Source organism: Artibeus jamaicensis, unplaced genomic scaffold, assembly GCF_021234435.1.
Source record: "Artibeus jamaicensis isolate MK-2021 breed Jamaican fruit bat unplaced genomic scaffold, CSHL_Jam_final contig_588, whole genome shotgun sequence".
Lineage (NCBI taxonomy): Eukaryota > Metazoa > Chordata > Mammalia > Chiroptera > Phyllostomidae > Artibeus > Artibeus jamaicensis.
Window position 1 is genome coordinate 8387815 of NW_026521895.1, and position 13626 is coordinate 8401440.

Genomic DNA, 13626 nt, shown 5'->3' on the forward strand with positions numbered 1-13626 from the left:
AACTGGCAAGTAGTGGCCTCAGAATGGGAAAGAGATTGATTCTTAGAATTCACAGGGTTTATGGTAAGAGTAACGGGGCTGGAAGCTGGTTGGGAAGAGGCGGCCAGCCCCTCCAGGAGAGTCGATGAGCAGTGTGGCCTTCTTGGCCCATTTGGCGGCCTCCTGTTCTCCCTTCTCCCTTTCCTGTAGGGCAGGGTGCCCCGCTCTCTTATTTGAAGTACTCTGGTACCACTGTTCAGTTTCATTCTTTTTGTCCTTAAAATGCCCTTTTCCTGCTTGTCCATCTTGTATTTTTGCAATTATTCTTTAGACCCAGTCAAGGGTCAGCACCTTCTTGAAGCCTTCTGTGACCATTGAACTTCTGCCCGAGGCAGAATTGACCTGTGCAGCTTCTGTGTCATACACACCTGGAATGCTCAGGCATGACTGTTCGCTTGCACATCTAGAGTGAACATGTGAAGGGTGGGACTGTGACTTGTACAGTTCGTATCTTCAGCACGATGCCTGGTATACCATAGGTGCCCCAAAAGGGATAAATGGATAGATGGGTAGGTGGGTAGGGCACATTCAGGGAGAATTTCTGAGAGGCAAGGAGGCAAGGGGGAGAGAGACAGAGAGAGAGAGAATTAATGAGAACACGTTTTAGCTGGGATACACGGGAAAGACTTTAGATGCGGACAAGAGAGTTGTTTAGCTCCATGGTTACTGAAAAAGATGTATCGGAGGGGACGGAAATGTGAGCTATTGAGAATGAGCTTTATCATTTTTTTTTCAGAGCAGAAACTTAGTAACCAGTAAGAGACAACATCACTGTCCTATGGCTTTCCTTCCTAAAAGCTCCCGGGTCTTTATTGAAAGATTTAGTTTCTTACGTATAAAATGGGTTGACAATTCTAAAGTCAATTCTCATTGTGAATACAGATTGAGGCCTTCAGAGCACCTTGTACGCAGTGAGGGCTCAGCAGGCTAAGTGGAGGCTGGTGCTGTTACTGTTGGCCTCTGGGGTGCGACAGACTCTGGAGTTGCTGGTTTAAGTCTTATCCCTGAAATAAGAGCTTGTAGATTCGCAGATAAACACACAATGATTGTCCAGGTGTTAGGATCACTGGAAGTGGGAGTATGCATTCCCCTCCTCTTCTGAGTGCAGTACTTCTTTTTAGAAAGGAAAGCACTTACCAGTTTCTTAGGGAAAGTTTTACTCCTGTTAGCACTTGGTTCTAAAAGAAGAGTTTCACAGGAGGCATTGCATGGGAGTCTTTCTGGCTGTGTAAAAGAATGTATGTCTATATCTATATATTTATTTGCAGAGAGAGTTATTCTGCTCTACCCTGAGGTCCTGGAGAGCAGGTGGCATGCTTTGCCATTTCTATTTGATGTCGAAGCAAGTTAGGTTGGTCTGGGCAGCTGGATTTGGGCTTATGGATGCCCTTGGGTGGGTGCATTTCTGCCCCGCCCCCCAGCTGGAAAGTCATGTAGCCATCCATGATGGGCTTTCCTAACAGTATTGATTGGTTGACTGATTTCCACAGTCATTCGCACAGTCATTTTCTGCTGCGTGTGTCTGCTTTTCTCACTTGGTCCTTCAGTGCCGCGTCCAGGCAGTTTTTTTCTTGTTCTAAGAGGCTGCAACAGTTGCCAGTGGTGATGACCATTTGTATGTGCCTCTGAATCCCTTCTTCCAGTATTTTATAGCCTGTGGGCTGCTATTTAGGTGTGTGGCCACTTCTATTTCTTGCCTACTGGTCAGTCCTGCCGTAGTGAATTTCTGAGCAAAAGAGAAACTGGGTGTGAAAGAGCTGTGTGTGCAAATCAGGTGAGACAGGTCTACTACTAGAATCCAAAAGGCTCTAAGAGCTCTCGTAACCTGTTTGGTTGTGAGATCTGACTTGAATGAAGGAGAGGCTGTTTATATTCCTCATTCATTGCGTTTAGTGTGGTTATTCCTGCAGCTGCAGATGCATTACTGTGTTTGAGTATGAAGTGCTGAGCTACACTCTACTGGGAGCATAAGGCATATATTGCCTTTCTAAGATGTCAGCATTTTTTAATTTCAAAACACATCTGGCCTTAGGGCATTTGGAAAAGAGATGTGAACTCTAGTATTTTTATTAGGGCCACTAAGACTTTTTTCGGTTGACAATCTTCCCTTGAGATTCTCTCCTTGACACCACCTTTTCATGGTATGTATGTGAGGACTTTCCTTGCTTGTCACTCAAAGAACATTTACTGAGGTGCTGTGTGTTGGACTTGGTACGAGGCATGGGGAAGAATAAGGCACCGGCCCTCCTTGCCTCGGAGGTGCTCAGAGCCTCCTGATGATGTGGAAGGTGCTATAATAGCAGCCTGTGGAGTCATGGGTGTGGTATGATCATCACAGCTAGAAATTCCACCAAAATGGCAAAGGCAAAGGAGTGTAGAAGAGAGTGTGACCCGGGGGCAGCGGTACATTTGCTGTGGTCTTTGGAAAGGAAAGCTAGAGATGGCACTGCAGGGGGACCAGTGTTTGAAGAGCCTCATCTACCAAGCTAAGCCCTTGAGAATTTATCCTTTAGCTAGAAGGAGTCTTAAAACCTGGGAGGGAATGATGAGGTTTGAATTTTAGAAAAATCCCTCTTGGCTTCATTTTAAGCGACTCCCTCCCTCCCTCCAAAAAAAGAGTCATTGTAATAATCTGAGCAACAGACCATTTTACTAGTATCTCTAATGACACTTGATATCATATGGTGTGTTAGGGTTTGCAGAAACATTTCCTCCTGCCTTAACTTCTTTTGCAGTAGCCCTGAGGGGTGAGTGAGTAGGTACTAATTAAGAAAATAGGTCCAGAGAACTGACTTGCCTGAGGTCACAGATAGCAACGGGCTACACCAGCTCTCCTAATTCTACATCTGTTGCCTCTTGGACATCATATTAAAGCATTTCAGTATATTGCTCAATTACTAAGCACACTTTAAGGTCATCTGCCACCTGCATATATTTTGTTTGCATATCTTTTATCTTTTCCCGCCCATCAGACTGTCAGCTCCTGGAGGACTTCCAGTATTAAATATGGTGGCATAAAGAGAGATTCACAGTCGGCACCATCAAGAATTTTCTAGACTGTTTCTCCTGCAAAACCAGCACAGGCCCTGGGAGGAGGAGTGTATGGAAACAAGGCCTGTCGTTTCTGTGACTGTATATCATTACGTGCACCTATGAGACAGTTGATATGTTTAAGACACTGCACCAGGTGCTAAGAGGAATACAAAATGTGAAACAATTAAATATAAATTAAAAAAAAAACCTTTGTCATGAATTAAGCCTATTTTATCTTATTCAGAACCCACACACCACATTTCTTGGCTTTTGCAACAAAATTTCTGTTTAATGAATGTTGGGTGTTGAAATCGAAAGGCTTCCTGTGCAAAGTCATTAGGACCGTGAGGCTTACACATTTGCTTTGCATTAGTTTATGCCGTGATTAGTTACAACATGGCCCCTTTCCAAGTGGGTATTTTAGACACAAGGACACACACAAAAATCACTAAATGTGTATGTTTTATTACAAAAGAATGAAAGTTTTAGCTTGACTAGATGCCCAGTAATATTATTTCACAAACAAAAATTGTCTTGAAAATCATACTTAAAATTAATAGCAAACTGTAAGTTTTTGTGGAAACCTGACTGAGTTAGCAGTGAAATTAATGATGTAATCTTTTTCTTACACAATGGCTTATATTGCTATTTGTGCTGACAGTATTTCTTAGGCTGTCTAGGAGTTAGAGCTAAGAGTCAAGTTCTGAATTATTTTCAGCCTTTGGAATCCACATCAATTTAACAGCATTTGTTGAACTGACTCAGTTCTGATCTTCTTTCACCAGCTTTGTATGAGAAAAGCTCTTGGGCCCCAGAAGAAACTCTAGGAATCATTCAAACCCAAGGGCTGAACTGGGGGAAAATGGATCAGGACACTGATCCCCATGGGTTCAAGTTCACTCTTTAACTTATAAATGGGCAAGTCTCTGAGCCTCTGGTTCCTGATCTAAAAAGCGAGCCTTATACTAATGATTTTAAAGAACTCTAAGACATACTTTTATGCTCATTTTACATTTTAATATATCTGAAAACAAGATGTGATTTACAGTGCATTCTATGTTGTATTCTAATTTGTGGAGTTTTTCCCCCTAATATAATGGTTCATAAAATAATGGTGCGTCTAACGGGTGGCAGTTTCTTAGATTTGATGAAATATGGGCGGGTTTGCCTTCCCAGCCTCCCGGGTTGTCGTCTGAGTCAAATCAGATCATGTGCTTGCAAGAACATTACACCTGCATTAACAAACCAGCAAGCAGAAACGCCTTTGGAAGTCCATTGACAGCCTTTCTCCCTCTGGTATTTGTTTTGATGACACTTTATTTCTGTGTGTCTGAAAAATACATTGGGAAGAGATGGAAAATGGAAATTGCAAATTTAGATGAATTAAGATATCAAAAGCCTTTCTTGAGTATTTGAAATAGAAAAAGAATTCCAGTGGAATCTTATAATTAACTTCCTGATTTTTTTTTTCTTTTCAAACAATACCTCAGTCATATTGATCTTATTTTCTCTTAATGCCCCCCCTGCCCTCCCCAGAGGAACTCCAAGGATGGCCAGCTTTGGGTGGGAGTGGGTGGAAGGCGAGAAGATCATTAATTCCATTTGGATGGATTTAATCTGAGAAGAGTTTGAGGCATCCAAGTGAAGATGTTGAGTAGGCAGTTGCATTTGTGAGTCAGAGAGAAAAATGTGGCGTTTGGGGGGTAGAGATGGTGAGTGAAGGCTCGTCTTGGATAAGATCACCTAGGAAACAAATAGAGAAAGGGTTGGAACTGGAGGTTGACAAGCCCCTTCAGCCAGAAAACCTGTTTTATTTGGCCTGTGTAGTGTTTTTAAAATATTTGAACAAGTTGCTGTAGCATGTTTATAGTTTTTTGGCTGCCCAGAATATATTTTCTCTTTTGGATGGCAGCACCCTAATTTCCTTTTAAGAAATCTCCTGTCCTCCAATCTCAGGTCTTAAGCTTCAGATTGAGTTCCACCCTTGACTCCAAACAACGTGTGTGGCCTGAGGCTGGCCAATCATCCCCCCAGCAGCCTAGCAACAGTGGTTGGTTCAAGAATTGTCTGGTAAGCCAAGGCAGCCCAGATCAGGGGGAGTTCTGAGACTGGGAGGGAGCTCCAGGAAGAGAACCTTTCTTGTTTTCTGCCTAAACCTGGTCTACCCGCTGCCTCACTACTGCCGCAGGGTAGAGCCTGTCTGAGAACAGGGACAGCAAAGGAGAAGTGGAATCCAGATAGAGACACTGGCCCCGTCACACTGATTAAAGCCAGTGGCAGCTGTACTCCTAGGCTTTTCGGTTAAATGAGCCAATACATTCTCCCCTTGGTGTGCCAAGATTTCTTTTAGTTGCACCAGAAAGAAATCTTAATTGATGTGCTTGCCAAGATTTAAAAATTGTGAGTTTTCACGTATAACTGAGGACTTCTGGCTTGAGCTAAGTAACTGTGGACTTATTAGGAGTATCCGCTCTCTATTTAATTCCAGTCTGTACCTCTCTCCCTGTGTCATCTTACCTGATGCACAGGGTCTGCTGTGTGTTACCCTGCTCGTCTGCTGTGTGTCGGGAGGGAAGTGGAAGTCGGCTTTGTTTCCCTTAATTGGATGCTTCACTTGCCCCTATAGCTAGTGGGGCTTTTGACTGCCAATGTACAGTGAAAGAAAAAGGAGGTCGGGGTTTAAAGTTTGAAGAGCTCCGGCCCTAACGAACAGACGGAGGAGGACCAGCCTGCAAAAGAGAAGGGAGGCACAGCAGTAGGAAGGAGAGCAGTGGTTGTAGAGGCCAAAGTAAGGAGGATTTCAGGGAGAAAATTAATCAGCAAGGCCAAATACTGTGATCAACATTGCCCCAAAGATAAACAATGAAGAAAGGATTCTCTTTAGAATTTGGCAATAAAGAGACCATTGTTGACCTGCACCAGAGCTGTTTCAGGGAGTGATGGAGCAGCCTGATAGGAATGGTTTGAGAAATGAATGGGAGAGGGAAAAACGGAGACATGCAAGGAGGCCAATTTTTAGTTTTCCCATGAAGGAAGCAAAGAAAGCGGGCACTAACTAGAGACACGTGAGGTTGAGGTGCAGGGCTTTAAAGGCAGGACTTGAGGATGTTGAAGTGTTGATGGGAAGGATCTGTGTGAAAGGAAAAGTTGATTGAATAAACAGGAGAGAAAAAGGGGTCATTGATTATGGGAGCCTGATTATGTGATTATGAGAAGGCAGGACAGGAAGGATCTAAAGCCCCAGTGGAGTGGTTGTCTTTGGATGAGAGGAGGCAGCAGGATGCCACAGGGGGGAAGACACTGAAAGTGTGTGGGGGTGTAAGTCGATGACAGGTGATTGCCGTGTGATGGGTTCCATTTCTCTTTTGGGTGACAGGGTCACCTGAGAATGGGGTTGGTGCTGGTGGTGTGGGTTGTCAGAAGGGGTGGAAGTTTGAAAGTGCAATAACAGTTGAGAAGAGTGAAAGGATTCCGCGAGAAATGTGATAGGACTGCCCAGCATTCTGCAGTACTCACCTGCAGCTGGGGCTCAGGGAAGTGGAATGACACCGTCTGCCCGCGGGACGCTTCCTCCAATGCCCAGGTGCTGGCCTGGAGCTACAGTAGGCGTGGTCTAAGGCTAGGCTTTGGCAGGCAGACAAAAAGGTGAGCAAGTTAAATTTGGCATTTGGCAAGGGTGTTATGAAAAGTACGTTTTGGAAATGATGGCTTTTAGAAAGGAAATTGAGCAAGAAGGGATACAAAATGAAACTTCTGATAAGGACCTAGCAGTTGATCCCAATGAAGGGGATTTTGATGAGGAAGCTGGAGCTGGGGTTTTGTTGTCAGAGGGCGGGGCGTCTGGCTGGGCGGTGGCTGGCCCAGGTGGCTGGGGGTAAAGGTCATGGGGTGTGAGGCAGTCAGGGAATAGAAACCAGGTGCCCGTGTGTGTGTGGGTATTCAGGTCACCCATGCTGATTGCAGGATTGGGGAGGACAAGAAGATCTTGATCAGGGTTCAAATAAGGTAAACTGGGTTTTTTCTTTTTATTAAAAACAGGCTATCCACTTCCCTAAACCTCCTTACCTTTAGATTTGATGGAAATTCACTTGGCAGAGTATATTTAAATGGTTTGGGGCCCGCTTCTCTGTTTTTGCAGTACATCCTGGGAGTGATATTTTATCAGGGAAACTGTGTCTCTAATCACTTTGTGTTACTACAGAAAACCTGAATCACTTAAACCACTTGAGTTCTCAGAATCTCCAGTTGCTGGAATGATTGGTGCCCGTTTTGTCTTGGGTGGCTGTGTGGAAGGTGACTGATGGTGGAATGACAGCCTTCAGGAGGGGCCGGCTTTCACGGAGTCCTCTGCGGCTCCCGCTGTGATAGCTTCGAGGGGAGGGTACGTAGGAAGCCTGGGTAGTGGCATCTGTTGTCATTTATATGTGTCCTGCTTTGGCAGTAACTGAGAGAGAGCAGGCCCACCCGTCTGTAGCTTATAAGCAGTAACCTAAGTGCTCAAAAAATGCTTCTGTGAGTGGTAAGGCATTGGAGCCAGCGTTACTTATACTTGTCAAGAAAAAGGGGTTTGAAAGACTCACCAAGAAAAAAAAAACACTTGGGTTTTTATCATAAAATACTAAATCTGATCATTTCAAAACATCCGAAAGTTGTGATAAAAAATAATTTAAGCTTGCCAGCTTTCAGATATAGCAGCTTTTCGTTACTGATTCTGAGAAGATTAGATAAATGACAACGCGTAGAACAAGAGTGTGCCTGTTGTCAGGCTGAGGATGAGGATGACAGATAGTGGGAGAAGGCCCCCAGCACTCAGGAGACCTGCTCTGGAATGAAACGGTTCACGGCCGAGAGCAGTTCTGCTGCCCGCCAGCCGCTCACTCCGCTCTCTGTAGTTCTGCCTCCTCGTTCTTCCCCGGAACCTGTTTATTCATCCTCACTTTTGCCTTTGATTTGCCCTGTCCTGATGCCTCTCTCCCCTTTGTCCACATCCATTTTTCCCTTCCCAAACCAAGTCCAAGTCCAACATGATGCTATATTTTTCCTCTCTGGCTCCTGGTATTTGTTGTTTGTATAATTTGGTAAATTAGCTCTTTCATGGATTTATAGATTATTAAGGTAGTGAGAAAACTTTGATTTTTTCCCCCAAAAAATTATTCCCAAGGAAGAATCACTTTACCCAACTCAAGGCTTTTAAGGCTGCAAGTCCCTTTAGAGTCCCAGGGGTGTCCAACCTTTTGGCATCACACTGGAAGAAGAGGAGTTGTCTTGGGCCACACATTAAATACATTGCAACACATAGGCCCCCCCCAAAAAAAAATCTCATAATGTTTTAAGTGAATCTACGATTTTGTGTGGGCTGCCTTCACAGCCATCCTGGGCTGCATGCGGTCCATGGGTCTCAGGTTGGACACCCCTACAAGTTAGATCCTGGGGTAGTCTAGAAGCCAAGACTTGGGTTCTCCTACCTGGGACTTGCAGTTTTAGGGGTTGTTTCATTTTTCTCTAATAAAGAGAACAAAGAGTTACTGACTACCATTGCCTGCCCTTGACACCTGCTGTTTCATACTCTTTTACCCCAGCAATAGTTTTGACTCTGCCTCAATTATTTTTTTATCTTGCTCTCGATATAAGTAAACCACCTGCTTTGTTCTTGGCATTTTTTGAAAGCCTTAGTTTATTCTAGATACGAGTCTTCTTGTGGCTTACAGATTTATCCCGACCCTTTGTGTATGTCTTTACTAGGCATTGGAAGGCTTGGAAAGTGGGAGATGAGGTGTAAGTCCACCACGTATTGCTTCTTGGGCTCCACAGAGTGGAGGGGGCTGAGTTAACTTGTAGCTAAAACCCCAGCCTCCTTGAGATCCTTCAGGAAGCCTCAGTGGAGATTGCAGACGTCCAAGAGTAGTGCCTGCCATGTAGTCAGCCATTAATGGTAGCTATTCTTATTGGGTCTGGCAGCTGATCAGAAAGATCCCATGTTGAAGAAATTTATAAATGAAGAGCTTGTAATCCCAAGTGCCCTAATCTTGGGTGGTGATGTCAAAGAGTAGCATAAAATATGGAGGTGTGGCCCTCTGATATTTTACCACATTATTCCTCTTTGATGATTGGCTTCTACATCTGGTCCTTTAAAGTGAAAATCAGGGTCAATACTTTGGAAAAGCACGAGAGTTTGGGGCCCTAGTGATAATCGTGGCCTCCCGTAATATTAAAGGCCCCGGCTTTGGGGATGCAACGGTCAAAGAGTGAGTGAGAAGAGCCTGGGCTCAGAGAGGCCTCTGGGCCTTGTGGGCACCACGCCGTCCGGAGCGTCACTGCCAAGGCCTCAGTGCTCAGTGTTCAGCTGTGTAGGAGTGAGTTGCAGGCAGGTGAGAAACCACTGGGAGTGGCTGAGGTCGGCAATGTAGTTCGACTTTGTGGGGGTCCTGCTTGTGTGCCCTGAAGGAAGAACAGGAAAATAAAGAAACCAGACAGCACATCACTGGTAGAACAGAACATACAAAGTTCAGGTTAACAATGTGTCTTCTGAAATATGGCCGAGATGGGGACAGAGTATAATCGTGTTGTGTGCTGTAGAGAATATCTGTTTGTGACCCTAATGAAGAGCAGTTGGTCAGAGGGAAAATTCAGGGATGGGTGTGTGAGCACACAGAACAGGTTCTTAATTTGAGCCTGTAGTTGGCAGGATGAGGTGCAAACCAGGCCATTTAGCTTCATAGTTGGAGGTCTCAACCACCTCCGTGTTTCTAGGCCCTGCTGGGCCACCCGCCCACTGGGATCCAAGCCCGGGAGAAGCAGCCAGGTCCTGGAAGTCCTCCTGCTGTCTGGTGTCCTACGGGTCCCTTAGGGCCTAGCATGTCATTGGGTTACTTTATGACCCAGACCACCTTTAATCAAATGACCTCAGTGATTTTTAGATTCCCATGGAATCTCCGATCTTTGAATGCATTTGCATTCTTTCCTGATACCATCAACCTTTTAGCTTGGTAACCGAGCATATCACCTGGTTTTCCTTGCCCTTTGGAGATTTTTAGTTAAACCTGGCTCCACCCAACGCCCTCTGGAGAGTCCATGTTCCCAGGTCTGCCCCCCTCAGGCCTCCCTCTGCCTCTGGGCCTCTGAGCCCTGAAGAGCGGTCCCTGTGTCACTCACGTGCATTCTGAGGGCTGCGCTTCTCTCCACACCTGCTTCCACGGGAAATCTGGCCCATTGCACAGGCTTTATGAAGACTTGAAGGGTCATAGTTTGGCCTTTGTGGGCTTTTACCTGCTTTACTGATTCTATCCCTACTTCTTATTCTTTCTCACTTGAGTATCAAAGTTCTTCCCACAATAAGGCAGCTGTGAGGAAGAATCAGATATATCTTAACAACTAGCACACATAAATACTGTTTATTTTCCAAGAATTCTGGTGAATAACAGATTTGTCTCAACATGCACTTCAACTTGGGTGTAAATATGTGAAATCAGAGATATGACTTCATACCTAATGGACTATTTGTGTCCATTCCTAAGAAATATTGTACTGTGTACTCAGCACCGTACACTATACTATCTGGACAGCACTCACTTCAAATTTCTTTTATCTTCTTTGTCTACCAACTTCTTTTCTTCAGTGCAAGCCTTATAATGTGGCTTAGCTCTCATCCCAATGCTCATGTTTTTGAGCCCAAAGCATGCATGAATCCCATTCTATTTCTCCCTTCCCACTCCTTGTAACCTAGAAAATACTGTTTTGGGTTTTAAAAAAAGTTTTATATTTTGTTAGGTTTATTTTATGATTTCAGTATCCTTTTATATGGCTTGTTACTAAGTTCTGAATCCAGGAATCTCCCTAATAGTACCAGCACACTTAGAATTTTCTTTTGAATAAAAGTGGTAAATGATGTGCAACTATTCTTAAGACTTGTGCTCCTTTCTCTCACAACGGATATAAATTTCTCAAGATCATTGTTATTGGAATTGTTGTCAAATGTCTTTTTTTTCCCTTTTCAAAAGAGTCTGGAGGGACTTGGTGTAACTAGAAACTAGATCCCCACTACAAAGGGTTTTGGGTGAGATTGGGAAGTCATTCTCTCTAATTCTGAGGATTTCCTAGGACCTCAGAGTCAGTGAGATTCTTTCCAGGTTCAAGGAGTTAGGAATTTGCTACTGTTTGTGATTGATACAAAATAAAGGGGAATCTAATATCATCTTTGTTGTTGTTATTTTGTTTTCCTAGAGAAAAAGTTCATTTCTGCTCTTGGGAAATAGACAAGTCAAGGTTTAAAACAGAATTACCATATTCTCTGATGAGGCTAAAGAATAAGAAGCTTGTCAAATCTTTATTTCTTGGGTGAAAAAAGAAAAAAGGTGGGGAGTAGGGAAAAGGTGCGTCAGGTCCTAATAACCATAGTGGGCAGCACTCGTAGTGCACGTGTTTACTGGGTACTGTCCTGAGCGTTTTCAATGTCTCAGCTCAGTTGTTACAACCACCCCCTGACACACCCACTCATCTTTACAGTGTGGATGACGGGCTCCTGCTGCCAGAGAGGTCGAACGGCCTGCCCAGGGTCATGCAGCTAATGACTGGCAGACCAGCGGTTCTGACCTTGGCAGGCCGGGCCAGAGCTCTCACCAGCAGCTACAAGACTGCACTGCCTACTGTAGCGAGTCATTTTTACTTCTTCTCCCACTCTGAGTACAGACTCCCACAATGTATATAAAGCATAGAAATGGCAGTTTTAGCTTTTTTTTTCTTGTTGTTATTTGTTTAATAGCAGGGTTAAAAAAAAAAAGGCACTATGCAGTGCAAATCAAGTTTAATTAGACCCGGGTGGAAAACATAACAATTATCTATGCCAAATTTCCAGCATTTTTTCATGTTCAATTATTAATAGTCACTGGTGCATAAATTCTTTCATTTATTTACAAAGTGAAATAATTGAAGCTTGCATAGGATTCCAAGCTGTTGCCTATTTCTTTAAAAAAATTATCCACTTTTGATGGTGGGACACAAGTTTCTGTGGAATATGGTGTTACCAGGGGGGGGATCTTGGCCTTAAACTAAACTTTTCTTTCTCTTCCTTGAGCGGATGCAAGGCAGTGGGCCGTGGGCAGCGGGGCTGGGTGGACAGAGTGTTTGGATGTGCAGGGTGGGGCAACAGTGGGTTTACAACTGTGAGTCTGCAGACCACAGACTTTGTGCTTGTACTATTGCTTATTCAGTATTGCATTACCTTTCACACAAACAACTGCACACCCGTTTTAGCTCCACCCTCTCTATTCAGAGCTGTTCTCCATCTGGACAGAAGCTCCTTCACTGGGTCCCAGACCTCCTGAAACTGAGGTTTTGGAGGGACTAATGGACATCTTGAGTGAGTTTACCCAAATGAGTCTTTGGATAAAATGAGTCAAGACTCAGTTTAATGAGTCTTGAGTGAGACTCTAAAATAGCAGTTCTTTTCTATTTGTAGAGGAAAAGGTAATGAAGGGTATCCCCCCTTCCCAGATATAATAAGGGTGTTCTTGTATTGCTTTCATAATTCAATTAAAAATTCCTCAGTTATAGTTTTCAATATTTTCTTCATTATTATAATACTCTTCCCATACAAAGGGTCATAGAAATATAGCAAAGTGTGACGACATAAAAATAGCTATCTCTAGAGCTTTGATAGTATAAATAACTTCAAAATACAGTTTAAACCAATACAGTAATTTAAAACAATATAGTAATTAAAGAAAATTTAGAAAATTCCCAGAAATAGAAGCAAAGAAAAGCAAACTCACATAGTCACTGTACCCAGGAGAAAGTAACTTACTGTAGTCTTGTATTTTCTCTATCTGTGAAGAATTCTTTACACCTTTTTCTGTGGTGAGGTTTTGTTTGTATTTCTCAGTTATGATCATACTGTGAATGTGATTTTGTTTCCTGCTGGGAAGCTGTCTCAGGTTTGGAGAGGACTCAGAACTTCCTTTCTGAACCTTCTGCGTCCAGGTCAGCTTTGCGGCCCGAGTCCCGGCGCGCTCCCTGAAGGCGAGCGCTCCCAAGCACAGGGCCACAGAGCATTTTCAGGGCTCCTTTTTTAATATGGAAAATTTTAAACATACGCAGAAATAGAAGGAATATTATAATGAACTCTATGTGCCTTTCTCCAGCTTCAACCATGATCAAATTAAGGCCAGTCTTGCTTCATCCAAACCCCAGTATCCTCTCCCCACCCCAGGTTATTTAGAAGCAAATCTCTGACGGACCGATATTCATTTGTATTTTTGTACACATCTCTGAAAGATTAAGGACTTTTTTAATGCTGCAATATTATTATCATATTTAAGACCTTCTCTAGTATATTCAATTATGGAATTGAAGTGTTGAGATTCATCTGTTTTCCTCATTTTTCTTTTCAGTTGATTTGTATCAGGATCCAAGTGAGGTCCATGCATTGCAATTGGTTGACATGCCTCTTAAGTCCTGTTTGATCTATAGGTTCACCGGTTACTATCTTTTCTTTGCGATTTGTTTTTTTGCCAAAGTGAATCATGTATTCTGCAAAGTTTCCCATAGGCTGGATTTTGC

General features: G+C 43.5%; 1 protein-coding gene across 3 annotated transcripts in view; it reads left to right on the forward strand.

Annotated features, from left to right (window-relative positions):
- STXBP6 (syntaxin binding protein 6) overlaps window positions 1-13626 on the forward strand; it is a 239606-nt gene that overhangs the window by 17345 nt on the left and 208635 nt on the right. Inside the window, exon 1 of one of the 3 annotated variants that reach the window (XM_053670496.1) lies at window positions 7022-7077. The exons of the other annotated variants lie outside the window; for them this stretch is intronic. The gene's annotated coding sequence lies outside the window, so the exon portion shown is untranslated. Of the gene's footprint in view, window positions 1-7021; window positions 7078-13626 lie in introns of those variants that run through there. 3 annotated transcript variants of the gene reach the window in all.